Source organism: Mesocricetus auratus, unplaced genomic scaffold, assembly GCF_017639785.1.
Source record: "Mesocricetus auratus isolate SY011 unplaced genomic scaffold, BCM_Maur_2.0 Super-Scaffold_4256, whole genome shotgun sequence".
NCBI lineage: Eukaryota > Metazoa > Chordata > Mammalia > Rodentia > Cricetidae > Mesocricetus > Mesocricetus auratus.
Window position 1 is genome coordinate 130128104 of NW_024429182.1, and position 17313 is coordinate 130145416.

A 17313-nucleotide genomic window follows, 5' to 3' on the forward strand; every position below is an offset into this window, starting at 1 on the left:
TCGTGTCTAAAATGCTGTTTTGCTGCAGGTGCCCTCAACCTCTGGCTCTCACACTCTTTCTATCACGTCTTCCATGTTGTTTCTAAACCTTGAGAGAGGGGATGCCACATAGATGTCCCATTTAGAGCTGAGCACTCCTTCAATCTATGGGTATAAGATGGTTAGTGTTTAGAATACATAAAGAACTTTAAAAAAAAACCGCCAAGGAAACAAACAGCCCAATTAAAAATCAGGACATAGAACACAACAGAAAATTCTTGAAAGAAGAAATACAAATGGCTAAGAAATATTTTTAAGGTGTTCAACATCTGGATTAGGGAGATGGCTTAGTGCTTAAGAGCACTTTCTGGTTTTGAGGGGGGAGACACATATTTGGTTCCCAGAACCGTATGACAGCTTACAATCACCTGTAACTCCAGGGAACCTGGCACCCTCCTCTGGCCTCAACAGACACCAGGCATGCACACAGTTTACTTATATACATGCACACAAAACACTAGTAAGTGTAAATAAATCTTTAAAAAGATGTTCATTACTCTTACCCACCAGGGAAATGCAACTTTAAAATTTCATCTCACTATAGTCAGAATGGCTAAGACCAAAACAACCAATGGCAGCAAATACTGCTGTGTATGTGGAAAGGACAAAATATAGAACTGTTAGTGTGACAGATAACAAACTGGTGCAGTTACTATGGATACCGGTGTGAAGTTCCCTCGAAGAGCCAAAAGTCAGTCTTGATGTTCTACTCTTGGGCAAATTCTCACCGGGTTCTGCATTCTGCTGTAGAGAGACTTGCCCTTCCGTGTTCACCGTTGCTCTGTTCACAATAAGCAGGAAAGGGAGCCTGCTGAGGCGTTCATCGGCTGATGGGTGGATGGTGAAAACCATACATATGCACACCGGAATATTATTCAGCTGTAAAGAAAGGGGAAAAGATGGAGCTGTAAACAGTAATCCTGAGTGACAGACCTGGGAAGACAAACTTTGCATGGCTTCGTGTAGATGCTGGCTTTGAATCTTCCTGTGTGAGCTCTTAAATGGGACTACTCGCAGAAGTCAGGGAATTAGTCATAGGACATTGGAGGATATTTTTTCTTCAGTATTTAAATTTTTTTCATCATAGTCTTTTCTCTTCCTTGGTTAGGTTTATTCTCAGTCATTTTTCAGACAGCTGTGATGAAATCCCTGGATTCTTCCTCAGTGGATTTGTCATTGGCATATAGGAAGACTACTGACGCTGCACATTAAATTTTTAATCTGACTCCTTGCCGAAGGTGTTTACCAGATTTTAAGGTTTTTGTGGTGAAAACTTCTTTTTCAAGACAGGGTTTCACTGTGTTCTGTAGCCCTGGATGTCCTGGACCTTACTCTGTAGACCAGGCTGGCCTTGAACTCACAGAGATCTGTCTGTCTCTGCAAATGTGTAGATGAGGCTGGCCTTGAACTTGTGATCCTCCTGCCTCTGCCTCCTTCAGTAAATCCTATTGGTGTGTGCCACTGTAACCACCACGGTGAAGTCTTTAGGTTTTCCTGTATTTAGAATCATACCACCCATACATGGGGTGCTTTGACTTCTTCCTTTCCTGTCTATATCTCTTTCATTTCCTTTTCTTATTGTTTTAACTAGACTTCAACACTACATTGAGTAAGACTGTGGACACTCATGTCCTGTGTTCCTGGTTTTAGTGTTTTGAGTCTTCCCCATTTTGTATGTTGGCTATAGTTTTGTCCTATATCACCTTTACTAAGTTGGGATATGTTCCTTCTACACTGCTTCAGAGTTTGATAGTGAAGGGATGCTTTACTATAAACTGATAGATTCTGTCAAAAGCCTTTTCTGTGTCTCTTAAGATGATTATGTAACCTTTGTCATTTATGTTAAGTAGCATTTGTTGGTTTGCAGATGTTTGACCATCCCAGCATCTCTGCAATGAATTGGACCATCTTTTTTATGTGTTCTTGAATTCCATTTATAAATATTTTATTGAGAATTTTTGCATCTATGTTCCTCATGAAGATTGTTATTGGTATATGGGAAGATTGGCTTTTATGTTAAATTTGTATATTAACACTTCTCTGGAAATCTTTATCAGATCTAAGAGTTTAATGATGGCATCTTAAGGGTCTCATGCATAGAGTTGTCTTTCATCTCCTTTTTCTTCCTTCTATTTCCTTTGCTTCCCACACCTGGATAAGTATTTCTCTGATTTCATAATATCTCTACTATGATTTCATTGAAAATGCTTTCTATATCTTTAGCATGAAAATTCTTATCCTTCCTGTATGCTCATGATTCTTAATTTTAGTCTTTCTGTAGTGTCCCATAGATCTCAAATCTTTTGCTGGTATCTTATTAATTTATCTTTGCCATTGTCTGTATGTTTAAATTCTTCTACTTTATTTCAAGCCTTGATATTATATTGTCTCCATGCTCCATTCTTTGGCAAGGCCTTCCACAGATGTTTGTATTTGACTAGTTGAAATTTTTTATTTCCTGTATTTTAGTTCTCTCTCTCTTTTTAGTATTTCTCTCTTTACTTAAGCCCATTTTAATGTCCCATAGTGATATCCTTTTTTCATTTATCTGTTTGTGTTCTTCTGTAATTTATTCACAAGTATATTTGTTTCCCCTTTGATTTCCTTGAACATACTTAATAATTATTGTTTTGAATTCTTTGTCTGGGATTTCATCCAGCTCACTAACACTGGAAGACATTACTGTGGGGTTAGTAGTTACGGTAGGAATAATATTGGACCTGGACTTCAGGGCACTTGTTTTTTTGTACTGGGACTTGCACATCTGTGGTTAAGTTGTTAATTTTTTTGTTGTTGTTTTGTGTTTAGTTTTTTGAGACAGGGATTCTCTATGTAGCTTTGGAGCCTGTCCTGGAACTAGCTCTTGAAGACCAGGCTGGTCTCAAACTCACAGAGATCTGCCTACCTCTGTCTCCTGAGTGCCGCGATTAAAGGCATGCATCACCACCACTATACTAATTAGTTAGTTTGATTTTTTGAACCATCCTTATCCTTTCAGTGCAAGTGTTTTTGATATTCAAGAAAGATGAGGTTACATTAAGGTTAAAGTTTTTTTTTCAGCTAGACTGTGCTCAGGGAATCAGACTCCTTCCCCATCACTTCCCTTAAAGCAGAAATGGCACACAACCAACCCTCAAACTCCAACTACTTTAGGGGGTGAAAAACACTGATCATACAGTGTATAATAAGACATTGGTTACTGTGAGAATGAGTAAAAAGAGGAAAAAGCAGAGAAGGATGAGTGATTTATATTGGGTTGATAGAGAAAAAGGAGAAAAGGAAACAGGAGGGGGAATGGTAGGGACAAAGATGGGCGATGAGGTCCTTTTGGCTGAAGGTAGAAAGAAGTAAGAGAGGTGCAATCAGATAATCTAAACAGTCACAGCTCTCAGGAGGCTGAGCCACAGACATGTTACAGACTAAGTAAACCCAGTTTCTTTGGGAAAGCCTTCTAACATAAAGTTAAAGGGGAAATGGAGAAGAAAGAGAGAAAGGATGAGAACACAAGAGGACACAGCCTGTTGCCTGAATTGACATCGAGTCTTAAATAAAGGGAGAAGAAAGCTGGAAGGGGGAACTGGGCAGAGGTACGGTGTCTCAACGGTCTTGCAAGATCGCTGCCTTCAGTGTCAACTCTCTTGGCGTTGCTGCCCATGCTCCCAGATGCCTGTCCTGCTCTGCATGTTCTTTGACAAGGTCAGGTCACAGAGGCTGCTCCTGTTAATGGGTAGTCCTTCATAGACTGGTTCACAGACTCTGGTTATAGCTCTTGGTGGCTCTTCAGAGGTTGGGCTGTAAATGCTCTTGTCAGCTTTGCAAGGCTGAGGTCAGCTGGTTCCATCTGTGAGTGTGCTTCTCAGATCAGGTCACACATCTGGATGGTCCTCCAGAATGCAGTTGCGAATGATGGCTCTCCCCGTGGGTCATCCTTTCAGATGTGAGACATGCCACTTGGAACTTGTGTCTGGATTCTACTGTTGATGCTGCCTCACCAGGATTCCACTGGGCTGAATACCATGGAGTTCTGATGCAAAGTATCTTCTCTATCAACTAGAGGAATTCTACTAGTTAGATTTTAGAGTACCAGTCTGTGACACTTGTTTTGGATTCATCAAGGGTTTGGGGGCTCCTATCTGATGGCTCATAGGGATCTTTTGAAATGACATGTCGTTGCTGTCTTAGTCATGTTCCCAAAGATGAGGGTTTTCCCAGTGTCTTTCCTCCCCGGATGCTATTTCATCTAACCTTTGTCCTTGCCCCCTTCCCTTCTCTCTTTAAAATGTCTGCTAACAGAAAGACAATGTGGATTTTTTTCAGGGTCTCTGTCTTGAATATGGCTATAGTTGTTCATGCTCCTTGACAGAGGGGACTCTCAAGATTACATAATTTCCTTTGGAGAGTAACTCTAGTTTCTCAGTTCTGCCTTAAAAGTTTTGTATTTTACTTTCCAATCAGACTTTCCAAACCTTTGAGCTGTACTTTGCATGAACACTCCCTCCATGGGGCTGCCTCATTTCTGGGTGTGAGTTACCTGAAACTTATTTTCCCCCTGAATTCAACAGCCAAGCTTTCATCTTTCGTATTCTAATACTTAGTTTTCACACTTTAACATATCTAGAACAGGTAGTAGCTTAAAATTGAGAGTGTTTTAGTCTCTAATGTATGGTAGCCAACCCACCCTGTTTTCCCATGCCAGGTTTGTATCCTGACATTGCTTCCGGGGAGAAGTTTACCTTCTTTGTTGGCATTTCTCTTGGCATTTCAGTTACTTCCCAACTGTCTCTGCACTAACTGCCTCTGTCACTTGGGTGTGGCCTGGGTCAAGACTCCATTTAGACTGTCCCTTCTAGAGTTTAAACCCTGGGCATCTTGTAGGTTTTAGCTGAGAAGTTCACCTATTTCAGAGAAACTTTCTGTAGACACTCCACCTAGATAAGATAGGCAATTTCTTCATGCCCATGTCCCTATGTCATCTTTTGTGGGGTCTCTACTCCTGCAGGACTGTAAGTTTCATTAGTGTTGGGACCTTGATTCATTAAGCACCTATTTGTGTGTGTGTGTGTGTGTGTGTGTGTGTGTGTGTGTGTGTGTGTAGGGGGGTGAAGTGTGTGTGAGTACTTTGTGTGTTGAGTATGTGGTATGTATGTGAGTGATAAGTGTGTGTACCCATGCTCACAAATGTATAGATCAAAGCAGGATGTGCAGTGTCTTCCTCTATCTATATCCATCATATTCTCTTGAGGCAGAGTCTCTCAGTGAACCATAAATGTGTTGTTTCAGCTAGGCTACCTCCATCCTCCTAATGCTGGGGTTATGGATACATGTGACTGTGCCTAACTTTTTAGGAGAGTGTTAGGGATTTAAACTCAGGTCCTCATGCTTGCAGAACAAGGGCTTCTACCCACTGAACCATCTCCCCTCTCCCACACCTGGTTCTTAATGCAGACATCGTAGAAGGTTGGGTGAGCATCACAACCTTAGTGCTAAAACACTTGGAGAAAACATTCAGTTGCCTAGAGTCCCTCATACAATAGATTAGGGGGCAGAGAAGAAAAGAGTAATTGGGAAGTAGGGGTGAGGACAGTGTCAGGCACCAAGAATGATGCCCCACTTTCTTTCTAACTACTGCTCCTTGTGTAACTCTCATGTCCCCTTCACAAGCTTCGTGTTGTATCCATTCAGAATGTCTCTATGTTATTTTCAAATTGAGAAATTGGACTTCCATTTTACAGATCTTTCATATGGCAGACACACTGGGAGGTTTTTTTTCTAAGGTGCAAATCTTATGTTTGACTCAAGGCATTCAATCGCCTGTTTTGCTTTCAAGAATTTGATTTGATGTTTCCTCATGGTGGGAGGTAGACCAGCAGCCTTGGGAAACTTACAGCTGGAATTCCAGTCATGAAAGACACAAACTCTGTTTTGCATTGGCTGCGTTCCCCGTTGCTGTGACAAAAGATCTGACAAAAAGAAACTTAAAGAAGAAGTGAGTTTGCTCCATATTTAGTTTACGCTGTGACTTAAATGTAAAATGCTCCCCATGGGCTCATGAGCTTGAATTCTTGCTCAGCAAACAATGGCGCTTGTTTGGGAAGGTAATGGGACCTTGAGAAGATGGAGCCTTGCTGGAGGAAATACATCACTAGGGGTGGGACTTTGGGGGCAGGTATAGCTTGACTCCACTCCAGCTCTCTCTTTGCTTCTAGAATGCCAGTGCCACCAGACAGAGCATAAAGCAGTGGTGGTTGCTCAACAGAGGCTGTCTTCCACCTGTCTTGTGAGAAACCTGGCTCTTCCATGTGGTATGTATGTGAGTGATAAGTGTGTCTTGGCTTTTCCATGGCCCTTTGTCATGTTCATTCTCCAGCTGGTGAGTGGAATGAAGACTCTAGACAAGTCAGTCACATCTGCTACTTAAGGTTCCCAACCCAAGTGGCACTCAGAGTATCTGCTTGTCTTCCACTAGCAAATGATAGACTCATCTAGCCAGATGGGAGGATGGTTGATTTAGTCTATGGAGGGGGGTACCTTCTGGTGGGACTACTTCCCAGAGACCACCCCACCTTCAGATAGGGAGTTTAGGGTAAAGAGGTAAGCATATGACTGTGAAATAAGGCTTCTGCATAAGGGGCATTTTCTGGGGGATAAAGAGACCACCACACCTTAGTCAGGGAGATGTGTCACCTGCAGCAGCCCAGGATGGGCATGAGCATGGTGTCTATTGCATGAGACATGTAGGCTGTCTCCTGGCTCCAGTCCTCTGGGCTGGCACCTCTGTAGTATGGAACAGACTTATTCTGTAGACACCTGAGTATAAATGGTGGTTCCCTAAGGAGACAGAGATCACTAAGGAATGACAGTCACAGGAGAATCTAGTGTGATTCTGACTAGGAACTTTAAACACATTCTCTTCAGGACAAGACACCCCAGAAGGCAGAGGGTCCTCAACAATGGCTCCATGAGTTCTCTCCAGCTGGGCCTGGGAGCAAGTGAAGCCTGGATCTGGTGGGACATAGATGGGTCTGGGATTCTTACAGTGTGGTGGTCACAGCTGCTCCATTCTCTTCCCTGACTAGTATCTTGGATATGATCTCTCACAGATCCTCCAAGAAAAGGGAACTCCTATGGAGCAGGTGACAATGATTCTGGATTTGAAAAGTAGAATGATTTAAAATAAACAAACAAATTTTGGAAATCCAGATTTGTGATTTAGATTTCAGCCCACCCATGTTATTTCAGGAGTAAAGCCCATAAGTGACACTTAACTTTGCAGAATGTAGGGTTACTCTTTCTGAGGTCCATTCAGCTCCTTGGATGTACAAAAGACATCATGTCTGATTGGTCATTAAACAAGAACTATCTAAACTCAATGTCTTAGTTAGGGCTTCTATTGTTGTGAAGAGACACCATGACCATGGTAACTCTTACAAGGGAAAACATTTAATTGGGGCAGCTTACAGTTCAGAGGTTCTGTCCATTGTCGTCATGGTGGGACATGACAGCATGCAGGCAGACATGGCACTAGGTAAGTAGCTGAGGGTCCTACATCTTGATTCACAGACAACAGAAAATGAACTGCCTCATTGGGGGTAGCTTGAGCATAGGAGACGTCAAAGCCCACCCCACAGTGACACATTTCCTCCAACAAGGCCACACCCACTCCAACAAGGCCACACCTCCTAAAAGTGCCACCCCCTTTGGAGGTCATTTTGTTTCAAACCACCACAATCAAGAAAGGCATGAGTAAGACGACCAAGAGAAGGGACTTTTTCAGAAAGCTGATGATTTTTTTTTCCAGACAGGGTTTCTCTGTATTGTCTTGGAGGCTGTCCTGGAACTCACTTTGTAGACCAGGGTGGTCTCGAACTCACAGAGATCCACCTGCCTCTGCCTCCCGAGTGCTGGGACTAAAAGGGTGCACCACCAATGCCCGGCAGAAAGCTGCTTTTTAAAAGGGGAGTATTTACTTAGTGTTATATATAGATAGCTCTTAGATATTTGTTATAGGGAGAAAAGTTCAAATTTAAGTACACAGTGTGATTTTCAATAGAAAAAATGGTATTTTTTGTTCTTTACACCCCTACACACACACACACACACACACACACACAGCCAAAAATAATATAATATGTAAGACTAAAAAATCTGAGTGGGAGAAAAACTTAATAATTGTAGTTAAGTGGGGAAACATGTGTCCTGCCAAAGGTTAAGCAACGCTCTAGTCATCGGCGTGACTCTCAGGCAGATCCGGTGCAGAGCTCCCTAGTTCATAAGAAATAGAGTAGGCGCTTCACTGGAGCCAGAGAGCCAGAGACCTCAGGATGGGGTGACAGGGTGCCGGAAAGGGAATACTGGAAGTAACAGAACGGAAACGGCTTCCATGAGGACAGCCAAAGAAATCATGACAGATGCAGTGGTCAAGGAGGCTCACACCACTCAGCCTGGGTTTCCAGAAATGAAGAGGGAATTCCAGGAAAAGCATTTACCCAGCCTGCCACCTCGCTGTTCCCAGTGAAGATCCAGATTCCCAATAGGGACTTCCAACTTTCCCCACAAGCCAGGATGCCTAATGGGCTGACGCTGCCCTGTTGGTAGATACCATACCAGCAGTGAGCAAGCATATACAGGAGTGAGTGCAGGGATATCTGGGAAGCTGGGGAGATCCTCAGGGTGTGAGGGGCAGGGCCTTCTCAAGAAACTGTACTCCCAGAATGAATGGAACAGACTCCAAACCAGGTGCAGAAGAGAAGGAAAGGGTGTGACCAACAGGATAGCCCGACTCTAAGCCCTCCTTAGTGAATTACTATTGTGGGGTCCCCTCAGGAGTCCAGGGCCTAACTCAGCCTTTGTTATGGGCACCAGCTGCAGCTCTGAGAAAGAAAGGACGGACCTTTGCATGCCCCCTGAACAACTTCGGTCTTTGGCTTAGAGTCGAGGACAGAGAAGACCCGAGCCCCACAACCCCTGGCATCATCCGGCTAGGGAGCAATGTCAGGATGGAAGTTCTGTGTCTGTAACCGGGAAACCTTACCAAGTCTCCTTTACAACTCCCAGCTGGCCTCTAAGGCAGTGATTCTCAACCTTTCCAATGCTGTGACCCTTTAATACAGTTCCTCATGTTGTTGTGACCGCCACCACATCCATAACATCATTTTCGTTGTTACTTCACAACTGTAATTTTGCTACTGTTTTGAGTTGTAATATAAATATAAATATGTGTTTTCTGTGAAAAGGTCTTTCAATTCCAGTGGGGTCGTGAGCCACTGCCCTGAACACTCCTGATTCCTCCCTATGGGCCACAAGAAAAGTAAATGGAGCCCCTCTGACTCCCTGCCTCCTGTGCAGAGAGGGGCTCCGCTGGCAGAGCCCAATGCCAGGATTGTTTGGGAGCAGCTGAAATGCCTTATTTGGCCTCAGCGACACTGGGGCCGTAGAAATGTGAGCAGATCAGGAGGCTGGGGATATTTTCCCCAGTCAGAGGTCAGAGGAAAATCCACCTGTATTGGTAACATCAGATGAGGGTTTGCATCGACTGTGCCTGCCCCAGGAGTGAGATGGGGCATAATTCTATCATGGTGGAGGTGGTCCTCGGTATGCAGGCAGCACCTTGCGGCTCCCACAAGCACTGTAAAGAGGAGGAATAGACTCCCACACCCTTCTCCTTTCCTTCTGTATTCTGACTGTGACCTGGGAAAAAGAGACTGAATACCACAAGCCCAGGCTGGGGTCACTCCATAGCCCTTTCTAGATCTGTGACCTTCAGCCCAACGTTTACAGGTCATGCTCTCAGATGAAGGCAGAAGTTTCTGTCCTGCCAGCCAGCTCCCAAATAACCACACAGAGGCTCATTATTAATTATAAGTGCTCGGTCGATAGCTAGCTCTTGTAATGTAAATGAACCCACATTTCTTATCTATAGGTCACTTCTGAGATAAGTCATTGCATTGTTTGCTGTGTCCTCCCCTCCGCAATTCCTTTGAACAAATTGTGGAATGTAAAGACTTGTTTCAGGTGAACCCAGAAGTTCTCCATCCCACAAATCCGTGCACACAGGCATAAACACCAGTTACAGGGTGGAACTTAAGTGGGACAGTCCCTAGGCTGAGCACTGCTGGATTGCCCTAGCAGGTCATGTCAGTAGATATAATAGAAACGTGTATGTTGGGGCAGTAAGAGTAGGACAGGATCATTCTATATTATATACAGGCTAGCCTTAAGCCTGACATTCTCCTGCCTCAACCTCCCAAGTCCTGGGATTATAGGTTTGCTCCACCAATGCCCAAAAGTTCTTGAAAAAGGTAGCCCTGGGAAGGTTGGCTGGACATCTCCACAAAATAGGTGTTTCACCAGGGAAAACCCAGGAGCCATGGTGTGCCCTGCTTTATGATTAAACTATTCCCATCAGTCTTTTAGTCGATGGGCCCCTGGCATTGGAGTGTGGACCTCTCCCCACTCAGTGTGTGCACCAAATGGAGCCCACTTCATCACAGATATCCTGAGCCAGGGTCTGTGGCTTGGCTTCAGTTCCTTTCGAATTCATTGTAAACTGTGTGTTTGCAAGGAATTTTCAGCGGAACATGGCATATTGCTTTATTGAATTCCAAAACCTCCAGAGTTTTAAAAGCAAGTCGACGAGGAGTTAATAAATTCTGGGGAAGATGGATTTTGGTCAACTGTGCTTAAAAAACAGAAAGATAGTCTTTGCCAATTGTTTCTGGGACAGCCTGTGGGAAACCAATTCTAGTCACTTGATTAGCATTACTGTTACTTTCCTTGGGGTGCCTGGTCCAAAAATCATCCCTCGTTACCACTTTCCCTCGCCAACTGGTGTTTTCTTCCAAATGTCTTCAGGTGCCACTCAGATTTGGGAACGTGGCCAGTACCAGGATTTGGGAATACACACGGCAGCTGCAAGCCTCCAAAGGGCCATGCAAGGGTAGCCCATGAGTCTCCCCACTCTCCCCTTTCCACTTTGTTTGGTGGATTTTTATCCATATTTTATCTGCTTCCACATTTCTAGAGAAGATTTGAAATGTCTGTTTTTGCCATGATACAGGGTCACGAATGCTTTGTGTGAGGTACAAATGTCATGTCACTAAAATGTTCAAGCTGGGCCCAAGATGCTCAAGAAGCAGTTAAAATTAAATTATCCCATTTACTTGAGTGAATCCAGAGACTAAAGACATGTTCCCAGTTACTTCTCTGATGGCAGTCTTCGGTGAGTGGGTCTGTTCTCTGCCTTGGAGACCATGCGCCTCTCCAGAACTGATACTTCAGTTGAATGGTTAGGACAATTCCTCTGGGATTTAGTGGCCTTGGGGCCACCATCCTAAGGCTGCTTCTTTGTCAATGCTGAGATCTAGGCCATAATGGTAAGTTTGGAGCTGTTGTATTACTGTGACTTTTTTTCTTTGTAATTGTTACAGTCTTAATACGTTTTAAATTTGGCCTATTTTCTGGTTTGTTAAGGTTTTCGTGCTGCAGTAAAACCTCTGAGAGGAAGACGGCAGAGTAGAAGAAGGTTTGCAGAAGGCCTCCGATGGATCCCCGGCAGGGTTGCTTGTCTATGCCAGCTGGATGAAGCTAGAGAAGGACACGCGCTTTTTCTCACTGAAGCCTGTCTTCCCCAGCTCCTAGGAGGTGGGATGGGTTTGGTCCCTGCCAGCCTTTTCCTCTGTAACAATCTCCCCTGTGTGTGCAGTTGTTCTTGAACTCAGGTCACAGCTCTCATTGAGATACCGCTTTCTGGAGTGTGCCGCCTGGATGCTCACATGCAGGTCTGTCAGCAAATTCCCTGAGGCTCGTAGGCTCACGCCATCACAGCTGCCTCCCACTTAGAGAAGAGGAACCCTAGCTGGTCCTGGTCAATCTCACCCTCCTTCTCTGTCCGAACAGCAGGCCTTACCGTGAAGAATGAGTGAAACAAACAGCATCGTAGCTTCTTGATACTGGGTTTTGGGCACAGGTGCTTCTGACCCACAGTCCTGATGGTGCTGCCCATGCCCTGGTGTTGTGAACAGAGCCAGAGGAGACAGAAGGAGAGGGTCAGGGAGTTCATTTGCAGGCAACAGTCAAGAGCAGGGCTAATGGCAGTTCTCAACATGTGGGTCTCGTGATCCCTTTGGGGGATCAAATGACCCTTTCATATAGGTCACCTAAGACCATCAGAAAACAGAAATATTTACATTGCAATTACGATTACGAGGTAGCAGTGAAAATAATTGTAGAGCTTGGGGTCAGCCCAACATGAGAAACTATATTCAAGGGTCACAGCATTTGGAAGGTTGAGTGTTCACACCCACCTCGACCAGCAAGGAAGACGCAAAGCTCAGACTCTTCTTTAAGCAGTTTATTCAGGAACCTTGAACAATCTTCTGACCCCAGCGAGTGCCCGCCCACAGCTTAAAAACCCTTGGGCGGCCAACCCCGGTAAGCCAAGTGGTGACAGCAGATAGGTCCACATACGCGGAAGCAAGCCTGATATCCAGCCTTGACCAAATAAGGAGTTGTTTATCAGAGAGCACCTGCTGTCGGGCTAGCAGAAGGCGGAAGCCAGCACCATCTTAAGGGTGCGGCACTTCGCAGCTCTCTACAGTTGAGAACCACTTAACAGAGCCCAGGCCTAGGATCATAATCAACATCTGGACAGATGGAAGCCCTCAGTGGATCTGGGGTAAACCCTAGAGTGCTGGATGTCCTCAAGAGGATGCTGTGGATGGCGCAAGTCCTCCATAGGAAGGTCTAGCGGGAAAACAAGCATGAGCAGCAAGTGCTTGCCAGTTGTTCCCAACTGGGTCATCAAACTCATTGAATTAGCTTGTATCGACCACTGTGCAGAGCATAGGTAAGAAGACAAATGACCAGAGCAACCACGAGAGACACTCAGAACCCTCTGGCGGCTCTGAAGCAGAACCAGGGCTAGACCTAAGGTCCAGCCCTTCCCACTTCTGTCCCTTGCTCCTTCAACCAGGATGGTCCAGAACACTCTGACTGTTCATTGTCCAGGGTTTGGCTACATCAGTTCTTTGTCTTGTCTTTGAATGCAGCAGATTCAACACCTTGAATGTAAACTATTTCTCCAGGGCTTTAAAAATCACCTTGCCTTTGTTTTCCACCCCTGTAACAGAGTACCACAGAATGGGTAGCTTATAAAGAAAATACATCTGTTTCTGCAGTCCTAGAGGATTAGGGAGTTCAAGACCAAGGCACCAGCATCTGGTGGGGGCAGTTCCTTGCTACCTCATCTGATGGCAGAAGGTACAACATGATGGGAAACAAAAGGAACAAACTCTCTCCCTCTAATAACTAGCCTATCCCCATGACAGTTTCTATAGATAAATTTTTAAAAAATCTCTGTCTGTGCAGTCCCTGTCTAGAATAAGGAAACCATCGCTTTTGTTTCACGAAGGCTTGGCAGGGTAGACGCCAGTTCCACAAGAGCTTGTTGAATATGAACCCCTTGAAAGGCCTCTTGTTAGTAATGGCTGCAGTGGAGCTCCAGCCACATGCTAGGTAACACTGAGAACTTTCCCTGACCTCGGGTAGGCTAGCTGCCATGCTTCCGTCAGAGGTGAGGGCTGGCTGGAGGAAGTGGCTCTCCATGTTTATTGTGGGTAAAGTGGCAGCACAAGACTCGAACGTGGGTCTGTACGATTCTAGCTTCCATATCCTTCCTGTCTGCCCACTAGCCTCTCATGTCGTCATTGACTTGAGGGTTAGAGGTGACTTCAGATACACGTCCAGCAACCAGGTTTCACAAGGGTGAAACACGGAGAAACAGGGATGGGGGAAGGAGGCTCCCAGGTGGGATGGGACCTCAGCAAGAAACACACATAATGGACTTGATGAGTGGAGAGTGACGAAAGACGGGCCAGCATCAAACGGCATTCCTCAGCAGGACTAGTGCTGACACCGGGGCCGGGTGGCAGTCAGTGTGTGGGATTTTCTAGGGCCCCAGAGGGAAATTCTCACACCTGAACCATGCCCACTAAATGCCAGTTGCCACCTCCATCCTTGTGTCAACTCAAATGCTTGCACGCACTTCTAAACACCCTCCAAGGCACCCTGTGTGTCAGAGCCAGAAGAGAGATGAGCATTGAGAGTCCAGTTGGACTGTTATTGGGATTAGGTTAAGGAAGGCTCTGAAAACCCGACAAACGAGTCTGGCCTTGAGCCTGGAAACAATGAGGAGCCACGGAAGGTTGATGAGCAGGGAAGAGTGCTTGGTGGGGAGGGCTAGGAAAGGGGAGAGCCAGACACTGTAGACAGCAGACTCTCAAGGTGGCTGAGAATCCCCGTGAGTCATCTACTGTTTATCTCCTGTGGTCAGCCGTGTCTGTGGAGAAATAACCAGTACCTCACCAGCCCAAGGGGATGGAGTTCCCTTACTAAGCTTTAAAGGAACCGGGGGCTCTGTTGAGTCACAGTATTAGCCCATTTTCTGTTACTGTAGTAAAGACGCTTGAGTCTGCATAGTGTATAAAGAAAAGAAGTTTACTTAGCTCATTTTAAATGCTGAATGTCTAAACAGCATAGTGTCAGCTCTGGCCAGAGTCTCTGTAGCCATATCACAATATGACATATGACAACATTGTGGGAACTCATGAGAGAGGAAGAGATCACATGGCAAAAGGAAGTCAGTTCTAGAAACCGAGAACTAAGGACCCATGGTGACTACACTAACCCTTCCCAAAAGCATGTTTTTAAAGACCCATGACCTTCCCACCGGTCCCAACTCTGAACTGTCTGTCCTGTTAACATCCCCCCACACTCTCAGCATATGTGCCCCAACCATCTGTCCACCATGCAGTGACACAGTAGACAGAGCATTGAGACCCCCTATGCAAAAGACCTAATGCCCTGGCACCACAAACAGGAAGGGAGGGAGGGAAGCAGGGGAAAAGATGACTCAGGGACTTGCCAACAATTATTTCCTTTGTTTTTAAGTCCAGTTTATTTAAGCTGTCTCTGAGCCTCTATCTATCTCTTTATCCAAGAGGTCATTAAACTCTATCTTGTAAACTTTGTTGCAGGACTAACTTGCAAACAAGGAACATACTGTACCAGCTATTGGTTCTTGAGCCAGACATCTCAAGGAGCTCAGTCCCCACTCATGGCTCTGTGAAGCCTTAGCCCTGGGGTTGTGACATATTTAGGCAGAGAAAAGTGTAAGCGTGTGGGATAGAGAAGGAAACTCTCCCGAGTACCATAGGTGAAATATCTGGAACAGTCTGTGTCTGTGTGGGTCTCAGATGGGAATACTCTACTGGGGACCACTGGGCATCACTCTTCAGACTGAAAAAAAAATCACTGGGACTGCTTGCATCCCAGTTATCAGACAGCCTCAAGAATGATGCGTAGCTTTGTTTATAAGGAAGGGAGCCAGCCCTTGAGAAAATTCCAAGAACAATGATTGTAACTCATGACAAGACACAGTATGTGAAGTTTTTTCTGGCTCCTTGGCTTTGGTTGTTGATATAGAACTGTGTGGGTTTTTCTTTTTCATCCTCTGAGGAAGTTGCACTTTTTTAAACCAAAATACTGACTTAAGAAAGAGAGAGAGAGAGAGAGAGAGAGAGAGAGAGAGAGAGAGAGAGAGAGAGAGAGAGAGAGAGAGAGAGCTAGCTCACGCTCTTTGGGGAGAACTGGAAGGGATTCTAACTCAAGAACACCCTCCACGCCCTGTCAGTTGGGATCCAGACTGGGGGCTGATCCTGAAATGCCTTATCACACTGGCATTGGATTTACACTCCAGGGAGGGGTGGGGCAGATCTTGTTTAATACAATTTGTATGTCCTTCTAACACGCACAATGATGTGACAGCAGAACAAATTTTGTTATGGTTTGGAAGGAGCACTGTGCTGAAGCATTTTCTGAGGGTTCTGGAAAGGGTTGACCATTATCCCTTCAAACATGTCATGTTCTTCTCCCCTACTCTGATTCTCACTAAATGAATGCTGGACTTTTTTGTTTGTTTGTTTCGAGACAGGGTTTCTCCGTAGCTTTGGAGCCCGTCCTGGAACGCGATCTGTGGAGCAGGCTGGCCTCAAACTCACAGAGATCTGCCTGTCTCTGCTGGGATTAAAGGTGTATACCACCACCGCCCGGCTCATGCTGCATTTTAAAATCCAGACTCTACCTCCATAGTTCTTCAGCTCTTTTATACTGGATTGTTTTTGTTATTTGGTTTTTGTCTTTTTTTTTTGTCTCTGCTTCATTCTGTATGTTTTCTGTGGACCCACCTTTCCATTCCCAAATTCTTTCTTCAACTTTTTCTTACCTTTTGTAGAATGTGTTGATTGAGTTACAAATTTCTGAATATGATTTTTAAAATATTTCCTAGAAATCCCATTTGGCTCTATCAAGTTTTCTGGGTCACTTTAATAGTTCAGGATTCTCAGAAGATATTGTTTAAAGCTTCAGATGCTGTTGCATGTTTTGGGTGGGAGTGTGGCTCAGTGATACGGTTCTTGGTCTGCAGGGTATCACAAAAGTTTCTGCTACAGCCCTGATTCAGGTGGGATTCTGAGGCCATAGATCCTTAGGCTTGTGTTAGTCACCCTGTGGTCACTGTCAGGGGGGGAATACGCCCGAAATAAACTGCCAAAGGAAGGAAGGAAGGCTTTGTTTTCAGAGATTATAGTCTAGTTAGTTGGCACCATTTTGGGGGTGGGGGACTGCTCACTTCGTGGCGGCCAAGAGAGAGAAGTAGAGGGAGAGAGAAAGCGAATGGTACATCCAGTCTTATACAACAACCCATCAACAGACTAATCCATAGATTAGACCAGAGTCCTTATCATCCACTCATCTCTCAGGGGTTAATCCTGGGGACCAAGTCTTCACAGTGTGAACCTTCTTGGAGACAGTTTATTTCCAAACTATAGCAAGGCTCATGATGCGACGTAGGACAGTCACTCATTGTACATCTCTCTTGGGACTCTTGCCCACTCTATCCCTATCGGAGACCAACATGCAAATCTGTTGGATGATCAAGTGCTCTCAAAAGCAGCATCAGTATAGAATCTGACCTCTCAGGTGAGGTGGGTGGGTTCTTCTTTCTCCTACAATTTTGGCCTAATAGACCCTTGAGTTAAATTATTGTTGATGGACCCCCACATTTTTTCTATACAAAGACAAATCTACTAAATTGGAAATTCTGCCATCCTGGGGTGCTTTCAAAAATTCTTCTGTGCTATCTGTCATAGCTAAGTCAGTAAACCAAGAGCTGCCTCCAGATGATGTACCTGCTGAATTCCCAGAGATGGCATCTTTCTC

General features: G+C 44.9%; 1 long non-coding RNA gene across 1 annotated transcript; it reads left to right on the forward strand.

The window, feature by feature from the left end:
• Nucleotides 1–6185: 6185 nt before the first annotated feature.
• On the forward strand, nucleotides 6186–11966 carry LOC121135471. The gene is made up of 2 exons (XR_005872576.1): nucleotides 6186–6341; nucleotides 11509–11966. It is a non-coding gene; the product is annotated as an uncharacterized LOC121135471 (long non-coding RNA).
• The last annotated feature ends 5347 nt before the right edge of the window (nucleotides 11967–17313 follow it).